Here is an 11,672-nt window from a genome sequence, read left to right on the forward strand (position 1 = left end):
GTTGTTAATTGCCATGTTTAATGGTGTGGAGTTGTTATTTCTGACATGAGCAATATGGCCAACCGCCCAGGGCGTTATTTTTTTTAGGGATGGCAGGAGACCTCTGCGGATTGTAGCACAGAGATGAGAGCAAAACAGAGTGAAATGAGTTTGAATTGATGCTGGTTAAATTTATTTCAGCTCTAAGTATTTAATATCTAGGTGTTTTTATGGGAAAGTGGATCTTTCAGATCAATTTGAGAAGCAATTTTGATAGGTGCACTTCATTTTATTGTGTCATGTAGCGCAGGGCGCTGGTCTCGGGTTCGGTGGTCTAGACTCCAACTCTGCTACGTGGCTCCATGTCCTCCTCTGCCAAACTAAACTATGTTACTGAGAGTAAACAATAAAAACATGCTTTATCTGTGGCATTGTTCATTAAAATGGCACATTTCTAATGTATTAAAATTAATACTATTGTATTAGGGATTAGGTAATGCATTCAGCAAGTACTTTTACTTTTAATACTTAAGTATTTTTAAAAGCCAGTACTTTTTTACTTTTACTTAAGTAAAATGTTGAAGTGGTACTTTTACTTAAATACTTTCTCCACCGCTGCCTTTAACAGCCTGGATCTGATTTTATCCAATAGCTAACATTCGTAAAGTGCTAGCTTAGTGGAAATGACATGCGCCGTAAACATCACCAGTCTTCTTGTCACCAATAAAACATCTTAACAGCCGAAACACTGAATTTCTTTAAAGACTAAAACCCAACCTGGTTATTGATGCTTTTAAATCATAAATGAAACATTGACCAACACTGTGATGTGTGAAATCTTTACAGCTTTTCTCAACTGTTGCCTTTGTGTTATGAACTTTGAACTGCCTTGCTGCTGAAATACAGATAAAATTTTATGAATCCTTTCCCTTTGTTTTCTGCAGCTGTCAGCCAGACTGACTGACATTAGCAAAATAAATTCTTAAAATGAAAACTGACATGTTTAGTTTTTGCAGCACTTGCAGTGAGAAACAAAGTGTTTTTTCTGATGTCCTCTCAGCCTCAGTAAATGACCAGCAGCCTTTTGTTTTCGCTCCATTTGGAGGCTCTAATAAACGCGGCTACATTCAGGAGAAACCTCCAATCAGACGTCGGGCTGCGCGCGTCTCCCCTCTGTGATGGAAAACTGGGACAAAAGGCCCGTTTGCCGCCGTATCTGTGTCTCCATTGTGTGCCGCAGTCGGACGGCTTAATGCGACCTCATGTCGGCTGCGTGAAAACACATTTCAGTGACAGCATGTTGGTTCATTCAGCAGGCTAATTAAAGCGTCCGATAGGGTTGTTCATCGGTTTGGAACGGAGAGAGAAACCTGCAGCTGACCCGTTTCTCTGCCCCATTTGGCACCGCCGCTCTGAAATGACTGGAGCCGAGATATTTATGTCAGAACCGAGCTGCTCAGGTGTTCCCTCAACGACAGCAGGAGGAAACTCAGGACTGACCCTCAGCATCAAGAAACGTCTGACTCACGTCCCTGATGACGTCCTAAGACGGAGAACAACGGCCTTTCTGAGAAAAATTCAAACATTTATGAGAATAAACTCAGTATTATGGCAATATTATTTCAACTTTCTGATCATTTTATTCTCATAATGCACAGTTCACACAAGTCTGAACCGGACGTTATCCACGCCATCTTGGTAGGCAAGCGCAGCGTAAAGCACAGCAGACCCAGGGCTCCCAGACCAACAGGAAAATGTGTGGACTCCCTTCGCCAACATGCAAGGAGAAGATTTATTAACAAAATGGCTGCTGTCGGGATCGACCCGTAGGAGGACAAGCTGCCTCCGATCTGAACAGGAAGAGTTCGTACAACATGGAGCAGCTTCATACGAAAAACGTTAACGGATTTCTAAAGTACGTACAAACTGTGTGTGAACTCTTTTCTGAGATTTTTGTTTTTAAAATACAAAATTCAAAAATAAGCCTTTTTTTGTAACTTTATTGAACCCTGATGAGGAACCGCACAGCATTAGCTTTAGCTGCTAGATAGCTAAGCTAGGCTGGTGGAATCAACCGACTCTCGCACTCTTTGGTCGCCTAGCAACAACCTGCTGGGTACCAGCGCAGCAGCAGTTTACGGTTTTAACTTCTTAAAATAATAAAATAAACAGTTTGGAGTGAAAACAGTGGATGAAACAGGAAATTTCACATCACCAGTGTGGCAGTATTTTAGATATTCCAGAAAACTAATCAATAATTATCAATAGATTGATATGAAACATCGTGATGCGTTTTGCCAGAGTAGAAATATTCATGAACTCACCGAATTTTTGTTTTAATACTTAATAACTTAGATAAATCAAGTGGGTTTTGACATAAAAACTAGTAAAAAGAAGTAAAATAATTTTTAAGAAGCCTTCCTGAGTGAAGATGGAGGCATCATCACCTCGTTTCCTCTCACCATGAACATCTGATGGTTCCTACAAATATCAGCCATGACCCCCTGCTGTGTCTTCAGCGCTAAGAGTTAGAATCAGATTTTCCTCCATTGTGAACTTGGAGGAGAGAGCGAACGCGGGAACTTTCAGGATGTTATTGTTGCCATGGAAAAGCCTCTTTACTTATAATACAGTGGAAAAAGATGATCCATTTCTAAAATAAATAAATGTGAGCTTTGCGTTCACAAAGCATTCTGGGAAAAAAGTCAAACCTTTCTGTTGGGAAAGTGGAGGGAAACTCTGCGCCGTGGAGAAACACACAGGAACGACGCTGGTCGTGGTTCCTGAATGTTGGAGCTATAAACGGTCCGATCTGAAAGAGGAATTATTTATAGCGACGCTGCGGCTCGCAGCCTCTTCCCATTATCCGACGGCCCGATCAAACCAGAACACGACAGCCAGGCCCTCACTTCAGAACCACCATTATTCCCCCCAGCCCTTTTCACCGGATACAAACCAGATTAGGGATCTAAGAAGTTTTTTTAAAGTAATTTTAAAAACCATAAAGTTGCTTTCATGGATAAAATTGATGCGGTGAGGCAGAACTGCAGTCATGCTGGGGAGATAAGGGCGAGGATGAGGAGTAGGAAGAGGAAGCACCGATAACTCCCCGACACTAATGCTCTGCGCAGAGCCACTGAAACACTGTGAATTAATAAATCTATGAAATGCACATTAAAAGTCTTTCAAATTCATCCAAAATGAAATCAAATTAACACTCAACTGTAATTAAATGTTAAAGACTCGATCTGAACCAACTACAGGAAATAAAGAGTTTTTGGACTTTACAAGCCACCGTACTCGGGCTTTACAGTAAAGATTAGCCTTTTGTAAAGTTACTCAGTCAAAATGAACAATAATCCATGTTGTCATAACAGGAAAAACAAGGGTTAATTTTTCAAAGTCAGTTCCACCATGTTTCAAACTAAATATTTAGTAGCAAGCTAAATATTCAGCTAGCTGTGAGCTAGCTAGCTCATTTGCATTTTCAGTTGAATAAAGTTAAACATCTGTTAAAGTTTTGGGTCTCGGGTAATTAGACTTTTACAATTCATTATCTTATTTTTGAGTCTGAAAGCCGTTTACACAGCAATTCCACTTTAGCATTAGCTTCTGCTAAGCAGCATGTTGGTGTAGCGCTTTAGCATTAACGTCCAACAAATGCCATGATGGTGTAGCATTTAGCGTTAGCTTGTGCTAAATATGATGTTGGTGTAGCATTTAACGTTAGCTTGTGCTAAATATGATGTTGGTGTAGCATTTAACGTTAGCTTGTGCTAAATATGATGTTGGTGTAGCATTTAACGTTAGCTTGTGCTAAAAACCATGTTGGTGTAGCATTTAGCATTATCTTGCGCTAAATAGCATGTTGGTGTAGCATTTAGCATTAGCTTGCATTAAATAGCATGTTGGTGTAGCATTTAGCATTAGCTTGCATTAAATACCATGTTGTGTAGCATTTAGCGTTAGCTTGCGTTAAATAGCATGTTGGTGTAGCATTTAGCGTTAGCTTGCGTTAAATAGCATGTTGGTGTAGCATTTAGCGTTAGCTTGCGCTAAATAGCATGTTGGTGTAGCATTTAGCGTTAGCTTGCGCTAAATAGCATGTTGGTGTAGCATTTAACGTTACCTTGCGTTAAATAGCATGTTGGTGTAGCATTTAGCATTAGCTTGCGCTAAATAGCATGTTGGTGTAGCATTTAGCATTAGCTTGCGCTAAATAGCATGTTGGTGTAGCATTTAGCGTTAGCTTGCGCTAAATAGCATGTTGGTGTAGCATTTAACGTTACCTTGCGTTAAATAGCATGTTGGTGTAGCATTTAGCATTAGCTTGCGCTAAATAGCATGTTGGTGTAGAGCTTTTCCACCTTGTCTGCTTGATGTTTTGATGAATTTATTCATCAAAACATCAAATGTTAAACATCGAGTCTTTAACATTCACAGAATGTCACCATGTTTGATAATGAAAACTTCAAACAATCGCTGATCAAACAGACTTTCGGTCTTCACAAGGAGATTTTCACACAACTCTTTCAAAGCAGACACCAAAATGTTTTTAATTTTGCCTGAGTTTATGTACATGGCTGAGGAAACATGGACGAGTTGAACTCTATGACTTTCAGGTCCAGTTGGGGTTTATGGGGTTTTATGTCTTTTTTCAGTAATTGGAGACGCATGAGGACTAAAACAATTGATTATATGTCAAATATATTTCACTTTGATTCTTAAATCTTGATAACTCTCATCAGGCAGAACTTTTATTCCCAGGAGTCCCTGATTGATTCTTCAGCTCTGTTTACCTGAACCTACCTGTAAACAAAACTCGTTGGATTTTCTCGTTATCAGATAAACACTGTATAGTTCTGGGATGTAATAAACGTGGATTGAAAAGTAATTTACTCGTTCATGCAGCCTCTGCACATTATAAAAATTAATTTCCATGACAAGTCATTAGGTGTTTGACCCAGATCCAGCTCTGATTGGCTCCTGGAGCCTCCTTCACCAGCTGATCAGGTGATGTGCTGAAATCGGATCATCCTTTTTCATGCTGCTCAGCGTCCTGGAAGGAAACGCTGAAAGGGAATTTAGAGCAGGTTCCTATTTTAGAAAGGAGGCTAATAGAAACAGGCTTTTAAGAAGATGCTGAGCTACCGACCCGACATAAAAGCTTCAGCAGTGCAGAAGTATTCGCACCCCTCACCCTGTTCCGAGCTTTACTGGGAAACAAAGTCCTGCAGAACTGTAAATAATAAGTGGCTTCTATTGTAAAGTGACACAGCAAAAAATTAACAGCAATAATTTGGGTTATTTATTTACCTGTCAAGAGAAAAAGGACCTGGGTTAGTTTTTAAAGTCATATTTTTACCGCATCATTCATTCATTTATGAAACGTCAGTTTAAAGCTAAATACTTAGTTTATAGGCTATGTATTAAGTTAGTGAATGAAATATTTCGTTAGGTAGCCAAATACTTGGCGTCAAGCTAAATGTCTAGCTAGCGAGCTAAATAGTTTGAAGCTAAATGTTTATTTTACAAACAATACATTTCATTAGCAAGTTCAATATTTTTTACACCAAACATATTTAGTTATTAAGCTAAATATTTAGTTATTAAGCTAAATATTTAGTTATTAAGCTAAATATTTAGTTATTAAGCTAAATATTTAGTTATTAAGCTAAATGGAGCCAACTATTTTCTTTCAAACTAAATGTGCGGTTAGCTAACATTATCAGAAGCTAATGCAACATTAAAGCAAATGGGAAGATAATGAATGGATGTTAAAGTGACTTTAAAGCATCTTTAAGTGTTTATAACAAACCATTCGAATGTTCGAGAAAATGTTTTGACCCAGCAGACAAGCTACCCAGGATGCATTGCAGCATATAAAACACGGTGACGGCCACGTGACCATTTATGAAAGCTAAACTCGTTCAGTACTGCTTGCTGTGGTGTTTTTAGATGTTTAATAAATGTTTTATTCAGACAGTCTAGTTATAACTACTGATTTGGAGTTTACAGTCTAAACTAACCTTCTGAGACTAAACCTGTTTAGTTCTGTTTGTTTCAGCTGGAAGCCATCAAACCGGCTCTCAGACGTGAACATTAATGGCTTCATCAATCATTTGGTGAAGGAATAACGTCTTTCAGACAAAGGTCACCTTTACATTAATGATTTTGTTCAGGAATGCATGAAAAATATTCGGACACCATTTCCCACGTTTTTAAACATTTCTGTTGGTGTAGTTCTGCTGAAGATGCAGATTCATGCCCTGAATACAGTTAAAGAGGAAAGACAGTCTGCTCCTCCCCAGTGTTTAAAAGTTACCGACTCCCTGCGGTGGGTTTAGACGCGTTGCGTTGACAATCGTTCATAAATCTCGGCCGAGTTAAAATGCAGCCGCGCCGTTAGCGGGAAAGCTGAGGGATAATGGAAAAACTCTGAGGAAGTGACAGCAACATGTACAGTTTCAGAAAGATTAATGGGAGAAACGGAGAAAGCAGCTTTGTGTTAATATTATTCCCAGCATGAACAACAACAATACAGTTTCCCAGGTAAGCTGTGATTCCACCAAAAGGCTCCACTGCCAACGTCCCTCCAGTCATAAAGCCTCCATTTAAAGCAGCTCCTCGCGGTGCGAATCGCTTCATGAAGAGAAATAAAATGTTTATTAAAACTCAATCAGTGGCGTTTCACCTGGAACCACTGAGACGCATTTATGAATCTGTAACCGGAGTGCAGAGCGACCCATCTGCAGAGGAGCCACAGAACCAGAACCACAGAACCACAGATCCAGACGGGCTTCATCATCATCTCTGCAAACTCCAGTCGGGTTTGAACGTCTTCCTCTTGAGATCGGATCAGACGGTTTGATGACATCAGCGGTGCGGATCAGATTGATTGATTCCTCAGAATAATGATTAAAATTATTAACCTGAGTTAATGCAGGAGTGAACGTGTTGCTGCGGATCGGCTCTGTGGACAGACGTGTCGATTTGGACTGACGGACAAAACAGGAGGACGGATTGAGCTCAAATATTAAACATCTTTCATCACAATCTCCTCTTGATTATAAGAAAATGTAAAAAGATATTTTATATTAATCACATTAAATTGTATTTTATTCCCACAGGGTTTTATGGATCTTTTAATTTACAAACTTTTTATTTCTTCCTTGCTACACTAGCTTGATTAAATTCACAAGCAGCCACTGAGAAACAAGCAACAAAAACAACATTTAAATTAATTATTTTATATATTTTTTATTTAAAAAAAGTTTTAAAAATAAAAGTTCTGATAAAAAAACTAAGGGATTTTTTTTGTTGCTTTTTTTTCTCTCGCTTTGCTGTCGACACAAATTGGACCAGAAACTCCATAATCAGGAAGTGGACTACAGCGCAAGGCATTCTGGGTAAATGCAACCACAACAAACGTGCTAGCCTAGCGCTAACAGGAGAAATGACTCGACTCAAAAGAAATCCTCCAGCCGCTAAAATCTGAAGCAACTCCATTTTGTAAAGACGTTGCACTCAGTTTCTTTTTCATGCTGTTTCCTTCAGTGGTTCCTGCTGCAGCGCCCCCACAGGTGAGGAGGGGAACTGGTTTTTAAAGGGTTTGGATGGCTTGAAACCGTGAAAATGAAAGAAATGTTGCAGTTTTGGACCTGAATCGAACCGAGTTTACCGGACTATCACATCTTAAACATCCTCAATACAGACTCTGATTGAAGTAGGAATTTATTTAAAACCTGTTGTGAATTTTGTAGGAAATTGTGCAAAAAGTACTGAAACCTTGAACAGGTGAACAGTTGGATTCAAAGTTTTAGAGACGGTCACCCAACAGACAAATTTTTCCCTAACGTGATTTTTATCAAACTGAAAGTTGGATTTTTCTTAATGTATTTATTTTTAGATGTCAGAATGAGCTGCACTTTTACTTTCTCCTGTTTTCCACTTTTTAAAACCATTTTTTCCTCCTTTCTCATCTCAACACATCTAATCCAACAGGTGTCGGTACTTCCTGCGTTTCCTCCTCGCTGACATTTTTCTGCCAAGAAGCTTCTTGTTATCCCTAAATAAATTGAATAAAAGTATTGACTGAAATGAAGCCCCAAAAAGCTTTCAGAGGCCGCATTAGGAGGAGTGAGTTGTGCTGTAATGGCATTTTACCTGATGTAACATCCTGTAACGTCTCCATGCAGGAACTCTGTGAGGGTTCTGGACTCGTACCGCCCTCTGCGTCCGGGCCGCCCTCGTTAACCTCCCGTCTCTGCAGGCCGCCTGTCGCCGCCGGTCCAGCTGGGTTATTTAGAAACGATTCCCAGCTGCAGACATCCAGTTTTAGGCCAAAGTCGTCATGAGCCGCCTGCCGCCGTTTTCGATGTGACCTGCAGGCGATTACAGAAAAACCATCAGGCTGTTACATGGACTTTTACTTATCCTGACCATTAGAAAGGAAAAATTAAGTACACCCGTTTATCTGCTCAGCTTGCTTTAAATCACTGCTTTTCAGTAACATTAAAGTCTGGACTTTGACTAGGCCATTGTAACCCTGATACTTCATTTTCATCCATTCTGTTGTGCATCTGCTGCCGAGTTCTGTTGACCCAGTTTAGACCAACTAACAACTAAATGTTTAGTTTGAAAATTAAATATTTATCTAAATATTTTGTTATGAAATGAAACATTTAGCTTCAAGCTAAATATAGTTCTAAGATATTTAGTTAAACTAAATAGTAAGCTAACCAAATAATTTGAAGCTCAATATTTAACTTGCTATTTAAATATTTATAAAGCTAAATATGTATTGAGTGAGCTAACTATTTAGATTAAATGAAATTATAGCTCCGTGCTAATTATTTTGTTAGTTTATTAGCTAAATATTTAGCTAACTGAGAATATAGCACTGAGCTATATTCAGCTGGAAAGTGACCCTAAATATTTAGCTAACCAACTAAATATTTATATCTAGTTTGAAACTGAGGCATTTATGAATGGATGAACTCTTTTGAAAGGCTAAATAATCCAAATTACAGCAGTTAGTTGTTGACTCTGTAGCTTAATGGCGCCCCCTGCTGTTGAACATCATTCCACAGATCTCGATTTTTCATTAAGGTTCAGGTTGTTGTTTCTAAAGCAAAATGCTGTTTGTGAACACTTACTTTAAAGGTAAGGAAAGTTTGGTAAACGTTTTCAAAGTTAGCAAAAATGCTACATTAGCATTAGCAAATTAGCCTTAGCGTGGCTATCCCTGTCATTGGCGTTAGATTTAAATAACTTTACGTACTGGTAAAGACCAGATAAGTTTTATTATGTCCAAATAGCCAAATCTCTACATTATAAAAAGAAGGTTTAGTTTTGTAAAATCCTGGGTTTAATGCTGAACTGGTTTTTCATAAATCTTATTTATCTGAATGCCAGGATTTAGCCAGCTCTCATTTCTCCAGCAGCGTTTTCTTCATACATTTACCCCGTTGTTTCAAACATTTATAACTCAGCAGGAAATAAATTATTAATTTAACAAATTTAACACTTGCGGTTCCGTTTAATCCAATCCCAAATGCACCTTTCAATAAAATCTCACTAATAAAATCAATCATAAATCTTAATAATCTTTATGCTGACTTTTTTCCAGCAGCTTTCAGCCAGAGCCAGCTCTCATTTCTCAGGCAGTTAATTTCACACAAATGATTATGAATGGGGAATTATTCCCAAACTAATAGATTTGTCTGGAAAATAAATGGAACGAAACCATTTATTTGTTTTATTAAGAGGAGCGGTGCAGCTCTGCAGCACTGTGTGCCTCAAAACAAGGATTAATAAAAGGAAAATAAGTTGGGGATGGAGCACAGAGGCGGCGGCATAGATTTCCGGAGTAAAAAGCCGGCAGATTTCCAAAATACTCCCCTCGGATGCAGCTATTTATGTGGAGAAATGAAGCATCACTGTATCTAATTTGTGGCAAATTGATCCTGGAGACTCGGCTGTCATCCATCCTCCTCCTTGTGTGTTTAGACTGCGATTTATTCTTCGTCTGAGGGGAATAGAGCTGGGAGGACAAATGTGTCATCTCACTGCCTCTCTGAGGCCCCCATGTCACACAGGAGCTGTGATGATGAAGGAGCCTGCCGAGGACGGATTCACTCCTGCGCTGGCATCAGAACCTGCTCTCAGCCACAACCACGTCCAACACGGCGCAAATAAGTTAAATAATGATGTTTAAGGAGAAGTGAGTGAAAAGAACAAGTAGCTGAGAATTTGAGTCAAACTGTTCAGATTTCTGATTACACACAATCATGAATCTAACATGTAAAAAATTTATAAAAATTATGTTTGATTATTTATTAAAAGGGGTGAAAGAATATGGAATTGAGCTGTTGTACCAAGTTTCACCACAGGGTGGCGGTGCTTCCCATGAGGCAGTTTGGTTAATTTTTATCTCCTGCTTCCTGTGCTCACAGATACATGAAGAACAGCAGAGTTTTCCTTTTATTTTGTTTAATGTCAGCTTATTAACGTCCACTGATCACACAAATGTGATTTATATCAATGTAATATACAACATGCTACTGCAGTAACCAGTTTTATGTACACTACGCTTTCAGGGCCAAATAACCGTTCTATTGTGTTAGCATTTTAGCGCTAGCATGCTAGCTAACCCGCTAGCGTAGCAGCGAACTGCTAACTGTTGGCGGTCATTGTGCCGGTGTTACAGAGGCAAAAAACTTTAAATTTCAACCAGAAATGAACACATCCAATGAGTAAAAATGCGTTTATCATGTTGAAAGTTCTTGAACGCAACAAGTCGTTTGTGGCAACGGTATTATTAAACTTAGGTCTAAAATAAAAATGTGAAAAGAAGCTGTGTAGTACTAACCCTCGTTTATTGTAAAGCTAATATGTAAATATATAAAACAGGACTCGGAACTTCTACCTGAGGAACAGGAGCGGAACAGCACCATGTTGTGTTTATTTTAGTCTCTTTATTAACCAAAATGGGAATTAACAAGCGATACACGGCGCAATCAATCCCGACTGCTACTCAAACTGGAGGCAATAAAAGGATTAAGATTAATGATTTTTAAATTACAAGTCATTAAGGGGTCATCCAGTGGGTTATTCAGTCAATAATACCTACAAACAGTCTAATTTACTCCACTGCTGCTGCTGAGAGATGGAGGAAAACAGACCGTCTTCCCACCTTCACCCTGAAAATAAAATTGCTTCACCATCTTTATGTAAACAGTATTCAGAGCAGAGGCTGGCTCAGGCTTTACAGGGTTTATTTTAGATACCTGTAGAGACAATATGAGCCTGGGAAGAAAAAGAATCCACACAAAAATGTGGAAATCTAGCAGAGTTTGGAGGAAAACAGGAAATGTGTGTGAAGCTGTTGTGTGAATTCAGAGTTCAGCATTTATCTGGCCAACAGTCCCAGTGGGGCCGGTCGCCTTTGGCTGCTCCACACCTGCACACAGGTGTGGAGCGCATTGAAAGTGGACCTGAATTATTACTTATTAAAATATATAAGTATAAAGAGAAAAATTAAAACTGGCCTGCGGCTGAATGTTAATGTTTAATGGAGAACAAACCCAGAGAAGTCTGCAGAAATGTCTTTATTTCCAGTTTGTCCCATATCCAAGCTGCAGGTCCTCCGGGTCGGACCCTCGGGTCGGTTCTGGTACCACAGTTCAGCC

The 11,672-nt window shown here is 39.1% G+C and overlaps 1 long non-coding RNA gene across 1 annotated transcript in view; it reads right to left on the minus strand.

The window, feature by feature from the left end:
• Positions 1–11,672, minus strand: part of LOC148160973 (uncharacterized) — a 40,558-nt gene that overhangs the window by 15,194 nt on the left and 13,692 nt on the right. The window contains exon 2 of the long non-coding RNA XR_015762122.1: positions 8,146–8,363. This is a non-coding gene — a long non-coding RNA (uncharacterized LOC148160973). The remainder of the gene's footprint in view (positions 1–8,145; positions 8,364–11,672) is intronic.

This window comes from Poecilia mexicana, unplaced genomic scaffold (genome assembly GCF_051168715.1).
Source record: "Poecilia mexicana isolate PSO_F unplaced genomic scaffold, ASM5116871v1 scaffold_2, whole genome shotgun sequence".
NCBI classification, from domain to species: domain Eukaryota; kingdom Metazoa; phylum Chordata; class Actinopteri; order Cyprinodontiformes; family Poeciliidae; genus Poecilia; species Poecilia mexicana.